Source organism: Xiphophorus couchianus, chromosome 5, assembly GCF_001444195.1.
Source record: "Xiphophorus couchianus chromosome 5, X_couchianus-1.0, whole genome shotgun sequence".
NCBI lineage: Eukaryota > Metazoa > Chordata > Actinopteri > Cyprinodontiformes > Poeciliidae > Xiphophorus > Xiphophorus couchianus.
This window is the reverse complement of record NC_040232.1, coordinates 37,847,362-37,870,374: the sequence shown is the minus strand read 5'-3', so window position 1 is coordinate 37,870,374 and position 23,013 is coordinate 37,847,362.

The following is a 23,013-nucleotide window of genomic DNA, read 5'->3' as shown; positions in this document are numbered from 1 at the left end:
CACTCAGAGATGTAACTTACTCTGAGGATAATAAACTCACCAGCAGTTCATTCTACAAGCTTTATTAGTATTGGTATCGGTTTTCGCCAGATGAGTTTTAGTATACCGGCATATCGGATATTGGCCAAAAATCTAATAAAGTGCCTGTGTGTAAAGTTACCTGCTATGTTTTGCTGAACTCTAAGGTCCTGTCATGATACTTATCCGAAGCGAATAGGCGTCTCTGTGATTTGGACAGAAATGGGCGGGATCTGAAATGTAATCAGGCGGTTTTTGTTTTCCTAGGCGCATTTTTGCTTTGGGCACCATTGGAGTCCATCGAAAACCTCTTGGGTCCCAGACCAGCAAAACCCTACCGACGTACGGCAGCAAAACGAAAAGTCTGTATAGAAGGAGAAAAACCAGATACAAATCGTGGCTCACATCATGCATCGTACCATATGATCAGAATCCCTTTTCTTCCGTTCGTAGCTTCCTGGTATACGGCTGCGTCACTGAAAGCACCACATCTTCAGCCTGAAATTTACATAGAAGATCTCTAGCAATGAAAAAGTCGGATCCTCCGTCACTACCAATTTAAGGTCTGCAACAGCATATGTTGGAGTGAGAACAACCTCTGGTGATGAATCACGATGCTGAGTGTTTTCTGTCCAACACACACCGTTAATTAGCACCTGTCTGCTTAACAACCCTTTCACCTGCTCTTGTTTTACACATTGTATAATTAGAGACATACTGCTTTGTGATGAGATTAGCCACTTCACTGCAACATGTTCAATGAATTGTATTTAATAAACCGGAAGGTTTACAAAATGTTTTGGTGTGATTTTTGTTGTTGTTGTTGTTGCTGGTTTTTTAAATGGTGCCATGATATTATATTTCACAGAGTTGTAGGAGGCCCAGCTATCATTACAGTTTGTTCATATTTTTGTTCAGCCAAATAGAGAAAAGTGAAAGATAAACAAAAGCTTAATATTGTTCTTATTATTCAGCATTGTCATGTAAAAGCTGAATGAAAACTCCTGCTACCATGAAAAACAAAGTTAAGTGCAAACCCAGCTGCATGAAGAATTCAAACTGCCACGCAGGGCAAAATTATCCAGATGGCGTGATTCTCAGGCCACAGACATTACATTTCTTTTTTTTTGCCCCTCCAGGGGGTCTTTTTGTGGGCTCTAGTGTCCCTTATATGACAGTAGACTGACAGGAAACAGGGAAGGAAGACATGCGGCAAATGTCGTCGGGTCCGGGATTCGAACCTGCGACAGCCGCGTCGAGGACTCAAGGCCTCCAAATATGGGTCGCGCTAACCGCTACGCCACCACGGCGGCGCCCAACATGACATTTCTTTATCGATCATAATAAAGTTGCAGGATGTTTGTTGTTCTACTTAATATGAAATTAAAATGAAAGCCGTACATAAGATTAAAAACCCTCCATGCCCAGGGCAGTAGATCATGCTTTTATTGGGCCATTGCTGTAATATTTGAGTAGCAGTTGTGTCTTCTCACTGCATTCTGTAGGGTTGCTCACAAACAGAGTTATTGGACAAACTTATCAAAAACTCTGAACAGCATTTTAACAGTTTGTCAAATGTACAAGGTTCAGGAACTTTGTTCATTTGGTTAGTCAAGGAGACGTGAGTCAAACAAGGACTGGAAAAGAGAACGTCTCCACAATCAGGTCTCAGCTTTACACCTTAGAAAAACGTCAAGGAAAATAAAAATGGGGCCACGGCCCCATAGATATTTCCTACCCTAAATAATTGTAGCTGCATTTTCATTACAAATGTGAGCAAATCTTTGTCTATATTCTGCTTATGACCAAAAAAAACAACTAAATTTAGTAATTGTGGTGTTTCCATTTCATTAGAAATGTAATTTAAATCACATATGAAGAAGCTTGTTCACATGACAAGTCATTAAAAATCATAGTAGGGACGGATGTAAACAGATACATGATATACTGTATATTCATAACTCAGCCATGGCGGTAGCGCTGATCAACTATCAGCCATCAGACATGTCAGAGTCTTATTCAGGTGCTGGAGCAACAAGCCCCGCCTACTTGGCTACTTTCTGGAAATTGTAGTTGGTGATTTTACATTAGAGCTACAGATTCAACATGTTGGAATGACACACGTCCTTCTGTGAGAGCTCTGGTGGAGCCAGCTGCACATTGTCTGGAAAAAACAAAAACAAGCCATCATCCTCCTACTGCTACTTCCTGTCGTGTCCTTCATCATCTCCATCAGTGGTAACATCCGGCTTTTAATCACATGACTCATGTCATGCGAAAAAAATGGTTCCACGTCAGTTTTGCATAACACATCTCGAAACGACTGAAAACCATCTCATCATATATACAGCTTCTTTTTTTTCAATTTCAGTTAACATGGTTACTTGATTGTGCTGTAAAATGGCATTATGTGCCTGGCAAACACATAATACTGCCCCTTTAATACAAATTTCAACTGAATTACATTAAACTGAATCACAGTAGCATAAAGTCTGATGGGATTCAAAGAAGTGGGTCATGCTTTAATTTATAGACGAATCACAAATTCATTCCTGGAAGCATCAAACTAAGAATGGTATTTTTAAAAAATGTTTTCAAAATTCAAAACATTTCAATAGACAAAGCAGTTTAAAATAAAATGTCCTCAAGCACCAACTGAAAATGGTCTCTGCGGTGTCCTCACTCCATTGCTAAAATATTTCTTTGTGTCTCTTATTACACTCGTTTTCTGTGACCGCTGTGTGTGAATGATGATTATTCTGACTTTCACTCTGTCCACACTGTGTGAGCAGATGGACTGAATGGTCGAATGTGATTGATGGCTTCTCATGGTTCCTCGTCTTGTTGTTTTCAGACTCTGCAGTCGAGGCCAGCCAGTCCTCTGTGTACGAGAGGCCAGTTAGCCCCTATTAACGTTTCAAGTTAGGAAAAAAATAATAAAACAGATATTCCCAAGTAGAACTGACTGTGCTTGCCTCCCCCGCCCTCCGAAACAATTCCTCGTCTCAGCTTCTATCTCCCTTCATACCCAAAGGTTCATAGATGTTTTGGCCCTATCAAAGTAAGAATTATTCACTCGCGCTTCTGGAGGATTCTTCTGCATTCCACCTACACACTCGCCTCGTTTCTGATGTCACTCACATCTCTGAAGCAACTCTGTCATCGTCTGTTAGCCCGCTCGATATTCCCCCACTGGCATTTTTTCGTTATGTCTAAAGTAGGTCTGGCAGAGGGAAGGGAAAAGAAAAAAAGAGAACGGGTGTGTTTTCCTTGTTAAAATCAGCCAGGAGGGAGGAAAATAACACAACAAAGTTTTGCTTTCTTGACAGAAACAGGGAAAGGCCTTCCTCCGCAGGGAGCAGAGTGTCATCAAGTTTCCATTCAAGTACCGTCACGTTACACAACAGCAATCACCGCTCACCAAAAGGCCTGTTCATCCTCCTGCCAGCACGCAAAAACAAATGCTTGTTTAGTTTTCTCATTTCTTTAGCTGAATGTACACACAGTTTTCTCCTTTGACTGGGTTCACTGGCAGATTTTAATGTTGGAGAAATCCTTCTACCAGGTTTCCCTTCACAACATGGGGGTCTAAGATCCGTAGCCAAGTAACACTGACTGCCACTGCAACATCTGAAGCAAAGCACAAACACGTCTGATACGATCTATAGCATAAAAAGAATGTATTTTTGCGAATCTCTCTATAGCCCTTGTAGGGCCAGAGGTTTAGTCAAGGCTTTTACTCTTTACTCTGTGTTTAAGACTATTTTCAGATTTTTGTTGCAGATATTAACAACAAATCTATTAATAACTAAAAGTCCAACTTTCTCCACATTTATTGCATTTAAGGTTTTAAGAAACGAAACAGCTGATAAATAACAGTGAAAGGTAGAGAATTTTTAGGATCCCTGTGATTCAGTATCAGAGAGGCAAATATAAAAGCTGCACCCGACGTTTTCAGCGCTTGGGAAATCAATGAGAGTTATGAGATAAAGAGTGAGCGTATCAAAGGTAGCACTGAGATCAATCTTCCTCTTCTGTAGCCTTATCGGGCTCTGAGATGCTTCAAAACGAGAGTGAAAAATTGCTAAACCTTTGGGAACCTATAATATTTATCAGTGGAAGACAGGCAAGACTAAATAACGTTGAGATTCAGCTTCAGTCGTGTTACGGCTCGGGGTCAAAACGGTTTCTCTCAAGCAACGGATCAACAATCGGCTTGTGTCAAACCGGGAAAGGAATGAATGTGTTGGCTAAAAATGGGAATGGATTTTTAAAAGCAAAAACCACCTTTGATAATTAAAAGACAGGATCTTTTAGACTCGATATTTTTTCTGGGTAAAACAAAATTGGATCGTTTTATGAATGAAGGTTTTAACTTGTGTGTTCTGAAATAGGAAAGTCTGCCATTGAGATTCAGAAAACAGACGACTTCAAGTTGTTAGCAAGTCCATTAATTGGGTTTTACTAATGAAGCAGGAGGCTTCCTGGACCTTTGACCTTATAAAGAAAACAGATTTTGTAATGAAGCTTGATAACCTCTCTAGCTTAAGTCGTTCAATTACAGGTTAAAATGAACAAGTCACGTGTTGACATAAGCAAAAGATTTGAATGGCAAGTAGTAGTTTGAAGAAAAAAAACTTATGTAGTATTCCTCTCAAAAGTCAAGTTATACCATAAGCAATTAAGCATCAATCAACCATCCATATGGATACAAAACAGCCAGAGTGTGTACATAGAAATGTATACACACAGATCAATCCTGCAGTTTTATGAGTGACATCAGTTGTGTTTTCTGAAATGTTGAAAGGTTTTCCTTGGAGTTGCTGCTGTTGTTTTTTGTATTTTTTTTTAGGGAATATTTCCCCAGGGAAATTAAAATTGTTTTTCTTTCTGAGTTATCAGATACGTCTGATAACCGAATACAGTCATAATTTATGGGGATAGTTTTTGAGAGCATAAATAAAGTAATTTTGATCAATGTTGAAAATGAAATTTAAAGTTTGACGCTTTAGTTTTGTTTCCATTGTTTATTTATTTTTTGCTGTTTGCCGCACGTCAGATGGTGGTTTTGGTCAGTTCATCTCTCCCTCTGGGTTTTTACTTACTTCCCAGGTCTCTGTTGTAAACGAGACGAGTCTCAAGGGATTTTCTGGCATAAATAAAGGATAATAATAATGAGAACATACTTGGTTAATGTCATAAAAACAATCTTAAATTAGCTTCCACTGGTTTGCATTTGGATCATCCTTTTCACATCTTTCAATTTACAAGTCAACTTAAATTACAATTATTTGACCAATTTCATTGTGCCATTTGAGTCAAAATATCTAAACAGTATCTGATATTGTAAAATCTTCTCCCTCAACCTTGAACTGCCAGCAGAGCACAGCAGCTAAAACAAACCCTGACCTGATCCGTTTGCCGGGTTTTTTTGATAGATGGGTTTTAAGAGGCACACACAGAGAAGCCTCACCTCTCCCGTTCATTAAACCCTCCTCCGTCCTCTCCGCTCCCCCTGCTAGCTGCACCTCCGGGGTTGGTTTATACAAATCGATGCGAGTCTCCTGGCTTACAAACACGCTGTCATGAATATTCCCATCAGGTCCGAACTGGTCAGGACCTTCCTCAGAGGACACCCAGGATGCCACAGAGGAGCCTATCAAATCCTGGCACAGGGGTCAGTGGTCATTGTGATGCAGGACACAGTTTTCATTACCGTCCGCTAAGGCAAAGCACAGCGACACGAGCCGTGGCTGTGCTGCTCATTCCCTACGCTCCCTGCAGCAGCAGTGTTAAGTTTTCTGACGTTAACATGTAGAGATGTAGCGAAACTTGTGTCCGACTGAAAAAGGCAAAAGGAAAGAAGACAATTTTATTCATATGTTTGTGTTTTTTTTCTTTTGCCAAAACAAAATATGTTATTCAACGTCTCAGTTTCTCATTTACAAGAGGGTAAAATTAGTTCACACCATTGATCCCAGTACAAACACACTATACAACCACAGAGTGCATAAAAACTTGCATACACAACTCAAAGATGTGACAAGACTTGATTTTCCACAAAATCCACTTTATTTACTAGTATCTAGACCAGCTTAATGCTTTTTTTTTTATTAAAAAAGACAGAATATGTTAAAAGACACTCCAGTCTTTTAAAAGGTTTGTTGGAAAGATCAAAACTTTGACTAGACAGAACCTGAAAACCAAAGCACCTGTAAGGATTCATGTGTAAGAGTGAACTTCTGTGTGACAGGAGAAGGAGGTTAGTTTATTTAGTGTAGTTTCTTTTTTTCTTTTTTTTTTTTGAAAACGTGCATTTCTACATTTCGAGCTTACAGAGTTGAGAATAGTGACTAAATGAGATTAATCACAGCGTTGAAGTGATTATCCATCCATCCATTATCTTACACTAGTGGTGCCCAAAAACAGTCCTCAGGGGACCCTGCATGTTTTAGTTCTCTCCCTGGTGGTAGTAACTTCCTCCTCAGCATGTCAAAGTTCTTCTTAGGCCTCTAATGAGACATCATTGGATCCAGATGCATAAAACCAAGGAGAGTACTAAAACATGCAGGATGCCGGCCCCCCAGGCCCCACTTTGGACACCATTGTATTACACCCTTATCCCCAGTGGGGTATCGAGAGCTGCTGGTGCCCATCTCTAGCGGTCACCCTGGACAGGTCACCAGTCCATCGCAGAGAGCGTAATTCATCTGATTCCATTTTTCTTTATCGATTCACAGCTCTAATTAATACGCTTACGCATATCCGCTTTCAAACAATAAACTTGAACTTGCAAGGAGTTGGCAAGAAATGCTAATTTTTGGAAAAAATAAAACATTTCTAGTGATATTATTATAGGGCAATAGCAGATCAACAAACAAAAGGTAAAATGAACTCTAAACAAAAAGTATGGAGAATAATCCTAGACCCCTTTAAATAAATATAAAATAACTCTTTAATGAATAACTCTACAAATTACTCTGTCATGGACTAATTAGTGAATTTGAATTCTTACTTCAGCATTACTTCTAGATTCGACAAATATCTCAGAAAGCAAAATGTCCGCCACTTCAGCCAAAGCTCAAGTTATTTCATTCTGTTCCCTCAAAACGGCCACTGTTTTTATTTCAGGATGAATTAGCAGCCTGGCCTCTGATGTCCTCTACCCGTCCCTGTGTCGCGTCTCGGTAGATACATCTGATGTCCGCCATGTCTCTCAAGAGCCTTCTAAGTATGCTGGAGGTGCCGCTGTGATTAGCAAGGCTTTACGCAGACACAGATGAAAGAGAAGAGGACAGAATGTCGACTGTAAGAGTGAGCGAGGAGGACATGGAGAATTTACAAATGCATTTGTTACCTAGAGGAAGAGAGCAGATGTAACCGAAGCACAAGGGCCGCAGAGAAGAAGATGTAAAAAAGTTTTACACGAATGAGTAAAACTCCAGAATATGTGACCCAGTTACTCTCAAGGTTGAAAAAGGCAATATCTGCTTTAAAAAAGAAAAAAAAGTGAAGAAATCCCAGCCTAAAGCCAAAAAGCTTTCCAGTCCGTGAGCCGTTTCATGTACTGAATGAGCCAAGAAATCCCGGGTTAGGAAAAGCACTTCCTCTAACTGAATCTGCATTTTCAGTCGAACCTCTTTCTTATGGAAAGCCACATTAATGCAGGAGAGTAATAAGTCTGCTGCTGCAGTGTGGTTTACAAGCAGCGAGCGACTTTTGGGTCAGACATCACATGCATCAGCTGCTCCCTGCAATTATTCGGTGCGGGATAGGAAACGTTATTCCTCCTGCATCCTCCGAGGAACATGTCTGGAAAACGTCTGGAGGGAGTAAGAACCGGAAAACTGCAGCACCTCTCACAGCTTTCTCCTGAATAAAAAGGGGAAAATTTAAACTTCAAGGTTTTCCTGCATTTCTTTTAATTGTGCTGTTTCTTCATAGATAGATATTTTAAAATCCACTTTGTTATTAACCAAAAATATTTATGTACTTGCATTAAGAACAGATTTGTATGGATGGTTACACAAAATAAAATATTTGCTTTATAGCACACTGTGTTCCAAATGATTATGCAAGTGATATTTTCTCAGATTTTCTTAAATGGTCAATGCAAATGATGGTCAGTATAATTTTCAAGTCATGAACTATTACAGTATAGATCAAATTTTACTGAACAAAGCTCCCCATGAGAACAGTATTTTTTTTAAATAAAAAACTCAAAATGCAAAATGTTCCAAATTATTATGCACAGCAGATTTTCTAAACATTTTATGGATTATAAAGAACTGCAAACGGTCATTCTTTGAATGTGCAGCATTAAGTGTTCACATGTACTAAAATCAAAAACTATTTCAATCAAAAACATCTTAACAGACCAAGTTACATGTTAACATAGAACCTTCTTTGATATCACAGCACAATTCTTCATCCATTGAACTTGTGAGTTTGTGGAAAGTTTCTGTTGAATCTTTGCAGGATGTCAGAAAATCTTCCCAGAGCTGCTGGTTTGATATGAACTGCATTCCATCCACAGATCTTCTGCTTGAGGAAACTCCAAAGGTTCTCAATAGGGTTGAGGTCAGAGGTCAGAGGAGGATGGTGACCACACCATGAGTTTCTCCCCTTTTATGCCCATAGCAGCCAATGACACAGTGGTATTCCTTGCAGCATGAGATGGTGCATTGTTATGATGAAGATGATTTTGCTACTGAAGGTTCGGCTCTTCTTTTTGAACCATGAAAGAAAGTGATCAGTCAGAAAGTCCAAATACTTTGCTGAGGTCATTTTCACACCTTCATGGACTCTGAAGGTTCCGACCAATGATTCTCTCCTCATGATTTCAGCCCTAAAAAATGTCTCCACCACCTCCTTGCTGACGTCACAGCTGTGTTGTCAAAGAGCTGAATGAAAACTCAACCCCAGGCTCACAGTGAGATCTACTAAGACAGGGTAGGGTTAGGGTTAGACAGTGGTGCCCAAAGTGGGTCCTGGAGGGCCTGCATCCTGCATGTTCTAGTTCTCTCCCTGGTTTAACACACCTGGATCAAATGATGGCTCATTAGAAGGCCTAAGAAGAACATTGACCTGTTGAAAAGGTTGTTACTACCAACCAGGGAGAGAACTAAAACATGCAGGATGCCGGCCCTCCAGGACCCACTTTGGGCAGCCTGTACTAAGAGAATACAAAGCTATTATTTAACACTGAAACACGTAAAGGAAACATGTTTCAGTGCTGAAGCAGGCCAATCAATGAATGCAGTCTGCTGTCCATCAAGTTGCTCGGCACGGCTTGTTCTACCCCGGAAGCCTTTAACATTCCTTATGCTCTTCTGTCATAAGTCTAAAATAGTAGAAACTTTCAAACATGCTGTTAGATGCGCAGCTGACCAAACTGAACAACAACAACTTAAATATTGTGGCACATTTTCTCATCAGTGCAGCTAATTTGCTCTATTTGATTAGAAACAATGCGGCTTGAATCAGCACCGAAGCAGAACCAGATCACGTAACGGCTGCTTCTCCACTCCGGCTCTCAGCTGAGTCCGTCATTGATTTCAAAATTTCATTGCTCTCTTTTAAAGCCTGGAATCTCCTCCTTTCTAAACACATCTCTGATTTATTGATTTGATATCTGCTCCCTTGGTGGTTGAAATCCACAGATGGTCCTGGACTATTTGCTCATTTAAACTCATCTATTGGCTCTTTATAGTTCTGTCTTTGAAATTCCTTTTCAAATAAATACATTGAAGTTTTCTCCGTTTTGTGTATTTTGTGGTTCATTGTTTTCTTTCCCCATTCTCATGTTTGGTGACCATATTCTCATGTGTTGACATTGTCTGAATTTATACTTTGATCATGATTTTTTTGCTTTCTTTTTAAAAGAATTTTTAAACATACATGAAATGTCTCTTTATTGCCTTGTGTCAACATGTATGCCTGTTTGCCTTTTCATCAACATTAGGTGACAAAGTAATTGACTTATTCCAAAACTGGTCCTTGATTATGGTTCTTCTGTTATTAAATAAATGATGAAGCCGCTTCTATATGGGCTCATTTTTGAGTGGGGTTCTGCAGAGTAGTCATCAGCAGTCAGTTTTATACACACCTACAGTAGAAAGCCGTCTCTGCAGAGTCGGGTGGATTTTTAACCACGACAAATACTGGATCCAACTTTTGATACCGTGGGAACATTTTCTGAAGAAAATCATCACCAATTTCAGTAAGAAAATATATGGAGTTAATTTTCAATTGAACGAATAGGAAGAAGGCTAAATATTTAGGAACTATTTAGAAATAATATATAAAAACTGTAGGCATTGTTTCCTTGTAAATCAAAGCACACAAGATAGCCCTCCAACAAGAGCACAGAGTCAGGTTCAATTACTAACAATTAATCATTTTAAACACAAATTATGCAACTTGATTGATTAGAGAAATTATTTTGAAATTGTTTTCATTTTCTTTAGCCGTTACCTTCATGTGGTGGGATGGTGTTCCACCCTCCCCACCCTGCGCACCAGGGGCAGCCAAAAGCTCACCGATGATTGGTGGGCAAGGCAGATGGCTTCATAGTCGAGCAGGCCGCTCCCAGGTGTGTGTGTGTGTGTGTCTTGTTTCCCCTGCTACATGTCGGCTGCCCGAGTGGCTTGTGTGCTCGATCGGCTCATCTGAGATCATAAGTGCCATTTGTATCATCTGTGGCTGGGATGGTGGTTGGGTTTTGGGTTCTATACCCGCCGTGCGTTTCTGCAGCGTTGCTCTGCTGGCGTTAGCATCTGCAGCTGGAGGTTGTTGCAGCGTGCGGCCTCTGTCTAGTCCTCACCTGCTGATCCGCTCCCTGCCTGGGTCGGCTGTGTTTCCACGCCAGGGTAAGCTACCTGCTGTTTGGATTTGAAACTTGCATGTAGCAGCAGCAAAGTGACAAGATGCCATGCAGATTCACAATAAAACATAAAAAAATTTTAACATCAGATTATGATGTACTGTATATTATGAGGTGTACATTGGCAAGGAGTTGGTCATTATTCTGATGCTGTGCATTATTATTATTATGGGTTGGTACATTTTCTTGTTTTGAGAGTCTGTCTGTAATTATTGCTTATAACTTAGTTCATATGTATACCACATGTTTTTCATTACCCATTTCTAGTAATTATGTCAGTAATTAATATTTAATATATCGCATTAAATAAAGTTTTAAGAAATAGTGGTAAGATAATTGTTTTAGTTTATTTCTTCTCGTCCTGTAGTTTTGTTTTGAAAGCCTGTTTTGAACTGAATAAAGTTTCGTGAACGGACCAGGAAACTGAAGAATTTCTCCAGCTGTTTTACACCTGACTCTCAGTATCTCTTTCCTAGTTTTCACTTCTCCCAGCATATATAAAATGTTCTTCACCCTCCAGTTCATTACTAAATTCTCCTGTTGTTGTCACTTAGGTTTTTCATTCCTGCTCCGAGTGTTCAGGCCTGTTTATTGAAGGATTTATTTTGCTCCTGAACATGCCTCCTGCCAGCATCCATTCGTGTCCCTTCACCATGTGGACTACAAACCTGCCAACACTCCCAATACAGCTCTATCACAGCTGTTTCACGCCAGAATAATGAGGGTTTTCTATTTCCTATTGTTGCATCAGATGTCAGGAGTTTATTTTTTGGGTTTTTTTAAAGCTCATGACATCCGGATGGAAGGAGAGGTAAAGCAGAGGAGTTCCTGCTTCAACATTTCTGCTGGCAGATTTTTGGCCTAATTTCAAACCGTGCTGACTGATAACACCGGCAAATACACACGATTAAAATTTACAAGCACTCGGTATGTGTTCGTATCAAAGGCAGAGACGATTTTGCTGTAAACAGAAATACGTCTGACGTTCTTGCACATAATTATCGGCTGTAGATCTGCTGCAAATCCAATCTGATGCACGTTTAGAATGCACGTCACGTTTTTGCTGTTGGTCAAATGTAAGCCGAAGCAAATCAGAGGGGGGAAGGAGGGGGAACGACATAAATAGGAGATTGTGTAAGTTTCCTTTTGGCTTAACTTGGATCTTTACAAAATTGCAACACGGCCTCCCGCTGAACGAACAGAACTTGTTTAACTGTGAGGCACAATCCTGGAGGACGGCTGTGTTTTATCAGGCAGGAAAAGAAACGACAGTCAGTATAAGTTCTGGGACTTTAGATTAGCATTATATATTTTTTTAATTTCCTCCCTATATACATGTAAATTGTCTGGGATGCACTGAAGTCTTTGTTGGGGCGTCGGCGAAAGATGCAGACATACAGAACGCCATGCTTGATTCACTCAATTTTCCCCCCCGACGCCTCAGATGCAAATTAGGGTATTTGATGTAGTAGCTGTTGTTCAGAAGACACTGCAGCAAGCAGGGAGATTGGTTACTAAGGTTGATAATTAAAGAGTGGAACAGTCTTCCTCGCCGCTTCCTCAGTTTATAAGCAACAGAAGAAATTTCTTTGCAGAAATTATCTGAGCTGGCAGACGCACAGAAGAGTAACGCTCTGGTTGTTAAAAGGCAAAGCAAGCATGCGTCAGGACGAGATGGCGGCGCGCCGTAAGCCCCCCATTACAAGGTCTCACTAATCCAGACGTGCAAATCTGAGTAGGAAAAGTTTCTCTTCTTTATATGCATACTCCGGTATTCTATGACATTGTGATTAGACACAGGAAATAAGACAGAAAATACAGCGTCTGTGAGTCTGTTTTATGTTTATCTACGCCAGAACACATTCTGAGACCGCTGGCACTCAAAGGGGGAATGAGGAGACGCACTCAGGATTCTCGGAAATCACTTTTCGACATCCAAAATCTGCGAGAAACTGCTGGAATTGCTCTTGAACTGCAAAAGTTACAGTAGAGGATTTCAAAGAACAAATTAACACCTTTGGTTAACAATAACTAGGTTCTATTTACATTAACAGTGACCTTTTCTTACATATCGTACAATTCTTTACATTTTTCCTTTTAGGGAAAACTAGGAGTGTTTTATTTATATTAGCTTCTTTAATAAGGCACAAATATTACTTTATTTGAAACACAACGGCTTATGGATGGATATTTACACCCAGTGATCTCTAAGGTGCAATTTAACACAGCAGACATGTTGTTCAGTTTGAGCGGAAATGATGACCAGTTTCAGTTGAAATATTGATCATACACATTACTGACGGTTTGAATCCTGTGTCAGTTATTATTTATAAATGCCTGTCAGATTACATACTCAAAATAATATATGAAATAAGTCCAGCACTGGCATTATCTGGACAGAAACATAACACACATGTGTGGAATAAAAATATAGACAACTTCTCTAAAATATGCAAGCGTTCTTTAGCAAAAAGGAATTCCATCTGACAATCTAATACTTTCAAAAACTCACTGAGCTACTAACACAGAACTAAGAAGACAAAATAAAACTAATAAAGATAGAAACAAAAAAGGCCCAAACGATAAAGCTGTCGCATTTACAAAAGCCGGCTATTTCTGTTTGCAGGATTGCAAACAAGGCGAAAACCGCCAATTCGACCAAACAGAAGTGGACGCGGCCCAAGTGCACACACATTGTGTCCAAGTCTGATCCAAAATGACTAATTAATTCTAATCAGTGGCCCAAATTTATGTGACTTCGTCAAGAAAAGAACCATTGATAAAGCGCTACTTGCCAACCTAACCTGACGTACCCCTTTAAAGGCCTGACGTGCCTTTAGAGGGGCACGTCATAAATTGACTTTTTTGAGCTTTACATCATGTTATATTATTCCCTCATCACAAACAAACCTCGGTTGTTGCTTTGATTCTTTCATGCATGTTTGAGAAAACCTTTAATCTCCCATGGCAACCATACAGCTGTGCAAAGACGCCTGGGTGGACTTAGCACCGCCTTCGAGGCACACTATTCATTATATGAGTTACTTCTCAGTGGAACGCTGGTAGAAATGCTGTTAAAGGGTTAATAGAGGAGCCATGTTGTGACGACTTCCTGTAGGCAGAGTTTCAGAAAGAGCAAGAGTTTTTAAAGAGACAGAGGTCCAATTTCAAGGCGTTAAATTACAAAGTCAAATTTATTTTAAGTCAAATTTGATAAATATGCCAATTTTATTTAAAGAAATGAAGATAACATACATAGTACACTGTGTTTTAAAATGTCACTATGTACCTGGAAAAACATCATATTGCATCTTTAAACGTAGGTGACAAAATAAATGTAACTGAATAAAATAAATACATTAAAAGCCTGGGAAAGTTTTGCTGAAGACCAATTCAAAATATAAAAAAATTGCAACAAAGCAGCAACACATCATTCAAAAGTTTTACACACTTTAATTCCTAACTGAATTTAAATGGCTTTTCTTCCACATTCAGCTCTTCTGTTGTCCTTAATTATAAGATCTATCAGTCGCTTTGAAACCATTTTATTTTTCTAACCGTTTGAACCCCTGTCCAGGAAAATCACAGTAATGTGCAGCTAATTTGCAGCTTTAACTCCCATTGTCCTGTAATGGTTAGCATGAATGCAGGGAGTAGATGGACATTAGCACACTTCAAGCGATGCTAATGGTCTGGCAACATGACGGATGGTCAAAGCAAGAGAAGCCTTCCATCATGTCTGGTAGCTGAAGGCTTAATTTCAGCCAGATGTCTTTAATTCTCCTTCGCTTGAGTCGGTTTGTTTTTCTAGACAAACCAATATGAACTGCAGCCATAAGTATTTGCTTGTGGTGCAGCAAACTTTTTTCCACACATCTGCTCTCAAAAACAAACTGAAAAATATTCCTGGCGCGCAGCCTCGCAATCTGGCTTAATTCTCTGTTTATATAAGTTATCTCCCGAACACGTAATGAATTAACCTCGCATATTGCAGCATTTAGGATGCATGGCTAAAAAAAAAAAAGAAAAAAAAAGAGCAGCACTGAGCACGGTAGCACCTCGAAATATGAACTCTATTCCCACAGTTCATTACACATTTTGCAAATGTATGCAGAGGAGAGCTGGGAGTGTGAGCTGAATGTACAACAAGAGCTTGAATAGTCGGACATTCATCCATATTCAGCGTGTGACATTTTGAAAGAGACATATGGACCAGAACTGCTCCCCGCCCTCTTTAGTTTGTACTCAGATCGTTGTGTGATTTGGTTTGATTTGTATAAATAATCATGTACAGCCCTGAGAGCAGTGATGGGGGAAGATTTGCGTGGGGTGTGTGTGTGTGGGTGTGTAGCATAAATGCCACTGGATGAACACAACCTTTGACAATATGTTTGGGAGAATATCTTCCAGAGAACACAGCAAAGACCAGTTCATTACTGCATAACTACCATATGCTTGTGAGACTGTGGGTTCAGACCTGGTTCAGGTCCAGCTGGTGATTCACGTCATATCTCACTGTATCCCCCCGCCCCCGCTCCACTGCGGCCTGCAATATGGAGCTGTGACAGGTGAACTCTTTAGCATCTCGTTGATCATTCTTTGGGTGAATGATGATGACATGTTTTTTTGTTTGTTTGTTTGTTTTTTTCCTGGTCATTCGGACTGCTGAAGATGGACTTGGGCCGATTCATAGTAGGTGACGTCAAGTGGAGTAGCTCCGCTGTTAGTGAGTTGGAACAGGAGGGAAAAACAAGGCCATCTGTGCTGCTGGAGATGTAAGAAGGAAATGAGCGCATGCTGACAAATCTTACTCTGCAACAAAGGGTGTGTGTGTGTGTGTGTGTGTGTGTGTGTGTGTGTGTGTGTGTGTGTGTGTGTGTGTGTGTGTGTGTGTGTGTGTGTGTGTGTAGGCGTGTGTGTGTGTGTGGGGGTGTGGGTGTGTGTGTGTGTGTACGCGAGCCCCTTTCCACAACAAGACGCCTCAGTCCTTGGAGTGTAAATTATACAATTTGTTTTGAAAGCTGTGATTAAACATAATAGTGATTAGCAGAGCCGGATATACAAGGATGGGAGCCCCTGTGCCAGAGCCCTGTCCACTAAATAATACTTATTTTACTAATGCAAATTACAGTACAGTACATGGTAGGTTTAATACATCCTCTGGTCAGTAGCTCCATGTTGTTCCCCAAAAAAACTTACAATAGCTTCATAATTTTCAAATAATTGAATATTGTTTATATTCATAAAAATCATATGTATATAATTCCTCTGTTATGGGCCTACTAGCTTTTTTGTTTAAAGTTGGGTTTTTTAGTACAAGACAATCAAACTTGCTTCAGACATATAGTGCCAGTCAAAAGTTTCAATACACTTGAATCTTGTGTTGATATTGGGCTGTTAATGATTTATTTGTACCATTCTTTCTCAACAACGAATGAGCAAATAAATTATTAAATTGAGTGCATACACCTGGATTTATTGTAAGGTGCTCTATTCCACACATGGTAAAAATTTGACATCCAGACTCAAATATTTACACAGACTTCCACCAGTGTTAGCTGAGTAGCTCAATCAAGTTACACTTTAGCCAGATGCGCTTTGTAGCCATCAACAACCTAATGGTGTCGTTGTTGTCTGGATTTTTATCCAATCATCTCGGGCAGATTTAGTGATCACTGGCTGATTTCCTTTCACCGACTGAACTTTTAAGCCTAATTGGGACATTTTCAACATTACAGACATTTAACATTAGTCAGTTTATTTATCACAAAACCAGCTTTTTGTGTGGTTCGAATTAGAGCCGATTGGGACTATGTTCAAGTTTCAATCACTGAACCCAAACTGTCATGTTCACATGAAAGGATATTGGTCAGGATGTTGAGAAGCAACCCACAACCCGCCGTGGCTCAGCAACCCTAAACAGCAGCATCAGTTCTTGACAACGAAGATAGGTTGCCACCAACTCGTACTGAGATGTTCCCCAAAAACAGAGAAACCTCTATTGTTATATTGTTGTATATTGAATTATCCGTTCACACTGAAAAATAAAGGCTGTGATGTTAACGTCTGCCATAAAACATTGTGACCTATAAAATGACATGCCACGATAAAATGCTGCCTGTGCAAAAACTTCCAAGTAAGAATACCTCTAATGAAATCCCAGAAAGAAAGAGGCCAGCTTCCAAAACACAAATTTAATGCAAATTGTATTAAATTAACTTCTTAATTAAACATTAATTAAGGCTGTGGATACGTAAACGTATGTAAACATGATTTCTTAGTTTTCTATTTTAAGTTAATTTGCAAACCTTTTCCCCACATTGTAATAGTGCGGCGTTAGTGTGTGGAATTTTGAGAGAGGAGGTTAGTTTAATGCAATTTGGAATAAGCCATAACAAAATGTGTAAAAACTGAATGAATGAGCTGCAATTTGGAGAAAATTAAACACAGGGAAGCTGTTCCTTGGAGCAGAATGAAATGGGGAAAAATGTCTAATCAAGCTGTTTCAAAAATCACATATTCTGGTCAAATTATATTAAGAAGCTGAAATTGAAATAATAATAATAACAAAAGAAATCAACCCCCAGTAAAATATCATACCAGGACAATTCTCCACTTGATTGTGATCTTCTTTATCTGAGTTTTATTCTCCAAGTCTGACAAACTAGACACACATGTACCTCAGTTTTCAGTTTGATGTTTTATTTTTTAAATGAAGTCCTGCTGTGTAAATCACTTCATTATCTAGAAGTATGTTTGTTAGTGTTATACAGCTGTTAATGAAAACAAACACCATTCAGAAGTATCTCTAAAGTAGATGCAGATCTGTCTGGGCTGAGGGAAGTGGATCCCAGATGAGTTCACTCCTCTTCCAGTTCAGATCCTGTTAGATATCCGTCCACTGCCAATTTGCTTCGGTTCATTTCGTATCCAGGGACTGAACTGGATACGAAATGAACTGAATTTAACTGCTGCATATCTGTTTATTAGTTTTTGGCATTTATAACTTTTGTTGGACACAAAAATTTCCCACCAAAATTTTTTCAGTTTTTCATAGGCATGCACAGATCCACCTTTTTTTCCCACTTCCGATACGATACAGATATCTGAGGTTTAGTATGAATCGATACCGATCCGATACAGACCCGGTATTTTCTGTAGTCAGAGAAACAGTGCTGAATTTAATTAAAACATTTTATTTCACAAACACAAATGTACTGAATCACAAACTTATTTGACAGCTACGCACCAGTAGAGCACATTTAAATACACCAATAGCTTCATAAGCTTCATAAGTCAAACATGTGAAAACAAACCACAAACCACAAAAAACTTTCTTTCAAATGGCTCAGAAAGTGCATTTAGTATTATTAAATATAATGCAACATAAATAATAAAGCATGATGTCACTCAGAGCATAAACTGTAGCATTAGACTGAACAGGTCTGTCCTTAAGGATCGGGCACATTGTCACCAATACCCGAACTGGAATTTATTTTCAATATCGGGACCGATACAGACATTAATATCGGATGGGTGCATCTCTAGTTTGTTACTGATGCAGGCCTGGTGTTATATGGATGTAAGTTGTAGTCAAAAGGGAACATTTTGTAAAACTGTGACAAAATAAAACAAGAAAATAAATCCTCGTCCTCATGCTCTCTGAACTCGGTGTGTTCCTCATGTATTCGTTAACTGGCAGTGATGTGCCACTAAAAGCCTGCGGTGATGTGCAGAAGCTAAAACATTAACAGAGTGTCAGTGTCTTGATTTATATTTTTGCTGCATTATAAATATAAGGACGAGCTTAAAATTATGCAAGACGGTGAATTATTCAGCCGTTCCCCTCACACTCACAGATGCGTTTTGACTTCATGCTGCACAGGCATGGTGAGCAGTAAGGACACCACCAGGGTTTTGTTTTTATTTGAGGTGAAATAGTTGATTTAAAACAGAATTGAATAGAACGGACAAAATGTAGTTCAAAATGGAAGAAAAGGGGGGATAATTAGTTTTTTAACAGCAGTATGTTGTTGTTTTTTTTAAGAAAATGATATACCACCCATAGAGCATGTAAATAAGGCAATTTATTTGCAAAAGCATGCAGCTGCATGCTCAGTGTGAGTGCTTTAGAAGGAAATGAGTGTTTGAAAGTGTTAATGAGAGCATTTCCCTTACATATATAAATATATACTTTTCCTTTAATGAAAAATGCCTGGCAGTCATTTTAATGTTTTTGGATTTTATCCTTGTCTTTTCACGTTTTTTTTTTGTTTGTTTTGTTTTGTTTTGAGGGTTTTTGGCTGTGAAACTTATTTTTCTTTGGGTGGAATCAAATCTTACAGAAACTGGTCTTTGTTTATCTGCAGCCTACATAGATGCATTACTCAGAAATATCTCATCTTGAGTCATCAGAGGATGCAGCCTTAAATTCACTGTTGCAAACAGCAGGAGGGAGGGAGGGGAAGCTGGGTGAGACAAGGGGGGGATACGTCATGCCACACACCGGCTGGCTGCTCCACAGAGCCGTGTGTGTGTGTGTGTGTGTGTGTGTACTGCCACCTAGTGATGAAGGCTGAACGAGAAGACTGAGTGAGTCATGCTCTGTAGCTGAGCTGCCTGGCTGCAGAGGGACCCAGGTGGTGTCAGAAATTAGCCTCTTTTTAACATTCGCAACAGAAGGTCAGGCGCTGTGAAGACAGTGAGCGCGGAGCGTGAAAAGCAAGAAACGTTGGAGATATCGGAGGGAGCCCCGTGGTGCTCTGAAGCTCTGACATAACGAAACAACACAGCAGGACCCCTGACTGCGAGTCTGTAACTCTGTAAAGCAAAAGAGCAGCAAATATCAGAGTTCAGCTGAAAGGAAGGAGAAGCGCGTTCTTGAGTCATCCTTCTCTGCTTTACACTCTCACCTAAAGCCTCAAACTTCATATTGCTTTGGATTGCATGTGACAGACCAAGAAGTAGTAGTGCATAATTGAGGAAAGAAAGTCTTTTTATTTCTTTTATAAAAATCTGCAAGTGTTGTGTGCATTTTGTAGTCGGTTGTCCTGAGGGAACAACTTATAGAAAGACATTTTATTGCAGTCGCAGCTGCAGTTTGATGGAGGTTTGTCTCTGCCAGCTTTGCAGGGTTAGACACTCAAATTGTTGACAGTTTATTTTCTTGCAAAACTGTCCAATCTTGGTGCAGTTTTCTGCCCCCAGTCTTCTAACAGTTGCAGGATTGTCCTGTATTTAGCTCCATCCATCTTCCAAATATTTCTGACCAGCCTCTCTTTCCCAAGAAGTAAAACCTTCCCAGTGGTATGATGCTGCCACTAACATGTATCCCCAGGTTTTTTCAGGTTTTTGTACAGTGTTAGTTTTCCTCCATACACAGAGCTTTCACATCTGAGCTGTAGATCTCGGATCTCCACAGATTCCATGATTAATGTTGTCTCTGTCATATCTGTCAGTTTTGGTGATTGACAATGACCGTTGGAACAAAGCTTGATGAGATATTCAAAGGTTGGGAACCACTTCCTCCCTCACTCGTGTGTTTCTTGGTTTACGTTTACGCGAGACCGTTGCCTGGAAACTGTCGATATTTTCAGATGTCGACTGGGGAAAGCTCCAAGTTCAGACAGCACCACCAGGACACTTTGAGTAGCTGTAGTTGCCATTCCAGGCCACTATATGGCGCTGTGATTTTAGCCTGTCATTGAACGAGCTTTTGCTTTTGACCCTCTTTGTAAACAGTAAGCCGTCTCCCATGAACCAGAAATTTCAGAAATTGTGCTAAACTGAACAGATTAAGTAGCACAACGCAGCACAATCCTATCCGCCATTGTTTCTGTTGTTGCTGTTCATGCACAGAATAAATCCTGCAGCCATGCGTTGATGCGCATGTCCGCTTTCACATCGGCTCAGGGAACAGCCGAGGTGCTGGAGGTGTTACAGAAACGTTTCACTCTCAGAGCTGGCGTCACAAAGTGTCGGTTTGACCGACTCTGGTTTCTGGTGTTACGTAAAAGAGCAGCTGGATTACAACGAAAATGCTACGGTTTAACTGAAGAGCGACTCCGTGTAAACGGAGTCATCAGCTTTGCTGTTTGTCCACAAATGTTCTCCAACAAATCTCCGCAGCCTTCACAGAACAGCTGGATTCATGCTAAGATTTGCACTCTGTTAAATACCTTCTGAAGGGTGACTGTTGCACTGGATTGCAATTAAGGGTATAACATTAAATAGGGGCCTGAGTAAAAATGTATGCCACACTTTTCAGTAAAATGTGTGTATTTTCCCTATGCTTCACAACTACGCACATAATGTCGGTCTATTACATAAAATCCACATAAAAAAGTATATGGTCGTAACATGAAAAATGAGAAAATGCTCACGCTGTTGTAATGTATTTGCAAGGCTTTGTAACATGCATGCAACACTGATTCTGTTTATTTGGAGAAAGGAAGAGGGGAAAAGAAAATCTTTCCAGCGGCTCACAAAATGACGGGTTTCAGGAGGTTTATAATTAGACATTTGCCACAGAACCTTTTATAAAACCTGGCACTGAGAGCAGTCCTCAAGGGCAGCAGGCTGTAAAAGTTTCAACATCATCTATTTCCGCTGTAACCTTGATGAGTAACATATGTTTGCGAGGGGTCAGACGTGTCGCGCGGATTTATGCCTCTGAACTCCGAAAAGTGCAATTTCATCCGCCCGCAGCTCACACATCCAGGTTTCTCACTTTAATTTAAGCACGCGCCCGGCTCCTCTGTGCTCGGCTTTATATTTAAAGCAAATTTATGTCGAGGAAATGCGTAGAGGAGTCGCGCTGCTTTTTTCCAGTCAATTTCTTAGTGCTAAAGGGGACTGTGTGCTGGAGGGCGGGGAGGAAAAAGAGCAGTGTGTAAGTCATGTTAGAGAAGAGGTAGAATTTCTTTGACGGGAGGCGTTTAAAGGAGAAAACAGGTTGTGTGGGAAGTGTTACCTTGAACACTGCTGAAAGGAAATGTCACAGGTGTTTATCCATTCGTTGAACTCCTCTCTTCCATTACCTGCTGCAAAATTGCCATAAGACCTCTAAATGACTGTAGACTGTAGTCAATTTTGAGATTCAGCGCCCCATGAAGACAAGTAATACCACAGTTCAGTCCACCATGAAAAGGGTTAAGGCAGCCACTTAGTTCATAGGGGGAAAGTGGCTCCCCTTTATAATTACATGTCTTTTGTTAATAAATGGTCTTGTATCCTTCGTTTAGTGATACAAGAATAGCAGCACACGTTCTTTTGAGAAGTTTTCTTTTTCCCCTCGGAGCTCAATCACCACTTGGAAAGCAACGCTCCATCACCTAATTACTGCTGGACAGGTCATTTCAGTCAAGCAAGACTCCAGCTGAAGGAGGGAAATGAAGAAGATTTAATAACTTTTGTTGATTTCATTCTGACTCTGAGCTTTATAGAAATCTCATCTAGATGTTAAGAATAATATAAAGCAGAGTATTCCACCATGATTTTGGATACATTTCTGACCCACGTAGCTCTCAGGAGTCAAAGTTACAAGTTTAAAAGGTCAGTATTCTGTGTTTTCCAAGCACATAGTGCCATTTTATAGCATAATAGAGTAACTATGTTCCCTTACGTTGGCATAAAAATGCTGTATATATAAATATGACTTGAGAGAAATTTTGCTTTCTAATTTAATATCTTGAAATTGGGCCTCTGTCTCTTTAAAAACTTCTGCTCTTTTTGAAACTCCGCCTTCAGGAAGTCATAACAACAGCTTTCCTCTATTAACCCTTTAACAATGTTTTTACCAGCCTTACGCTGAGAAGTAACTTGCATAATGAGCTCAGCAGATATACAGTTTCACTGGGTGTTTGCTAATTGCTGCTGGCTAGTCTGAAGGAGCTGAGAGAGGGTCGAGCGATGTTTTGGATGAGGCAAATAACATTACAACATGATGTAAAGCTAAAACATAATACCTAATCATGCCCCTTTAACAAGTTTCTTGTGAACAGTGAATAGTGGGCAGTGTGGTGATCTGGATCCAGGAGGTTCTGGAAACACCATGAGCGACAGGGCAAGAAGGTGAACAGAAAGGGGTAAGAGATGTGAATTTTTTTGGA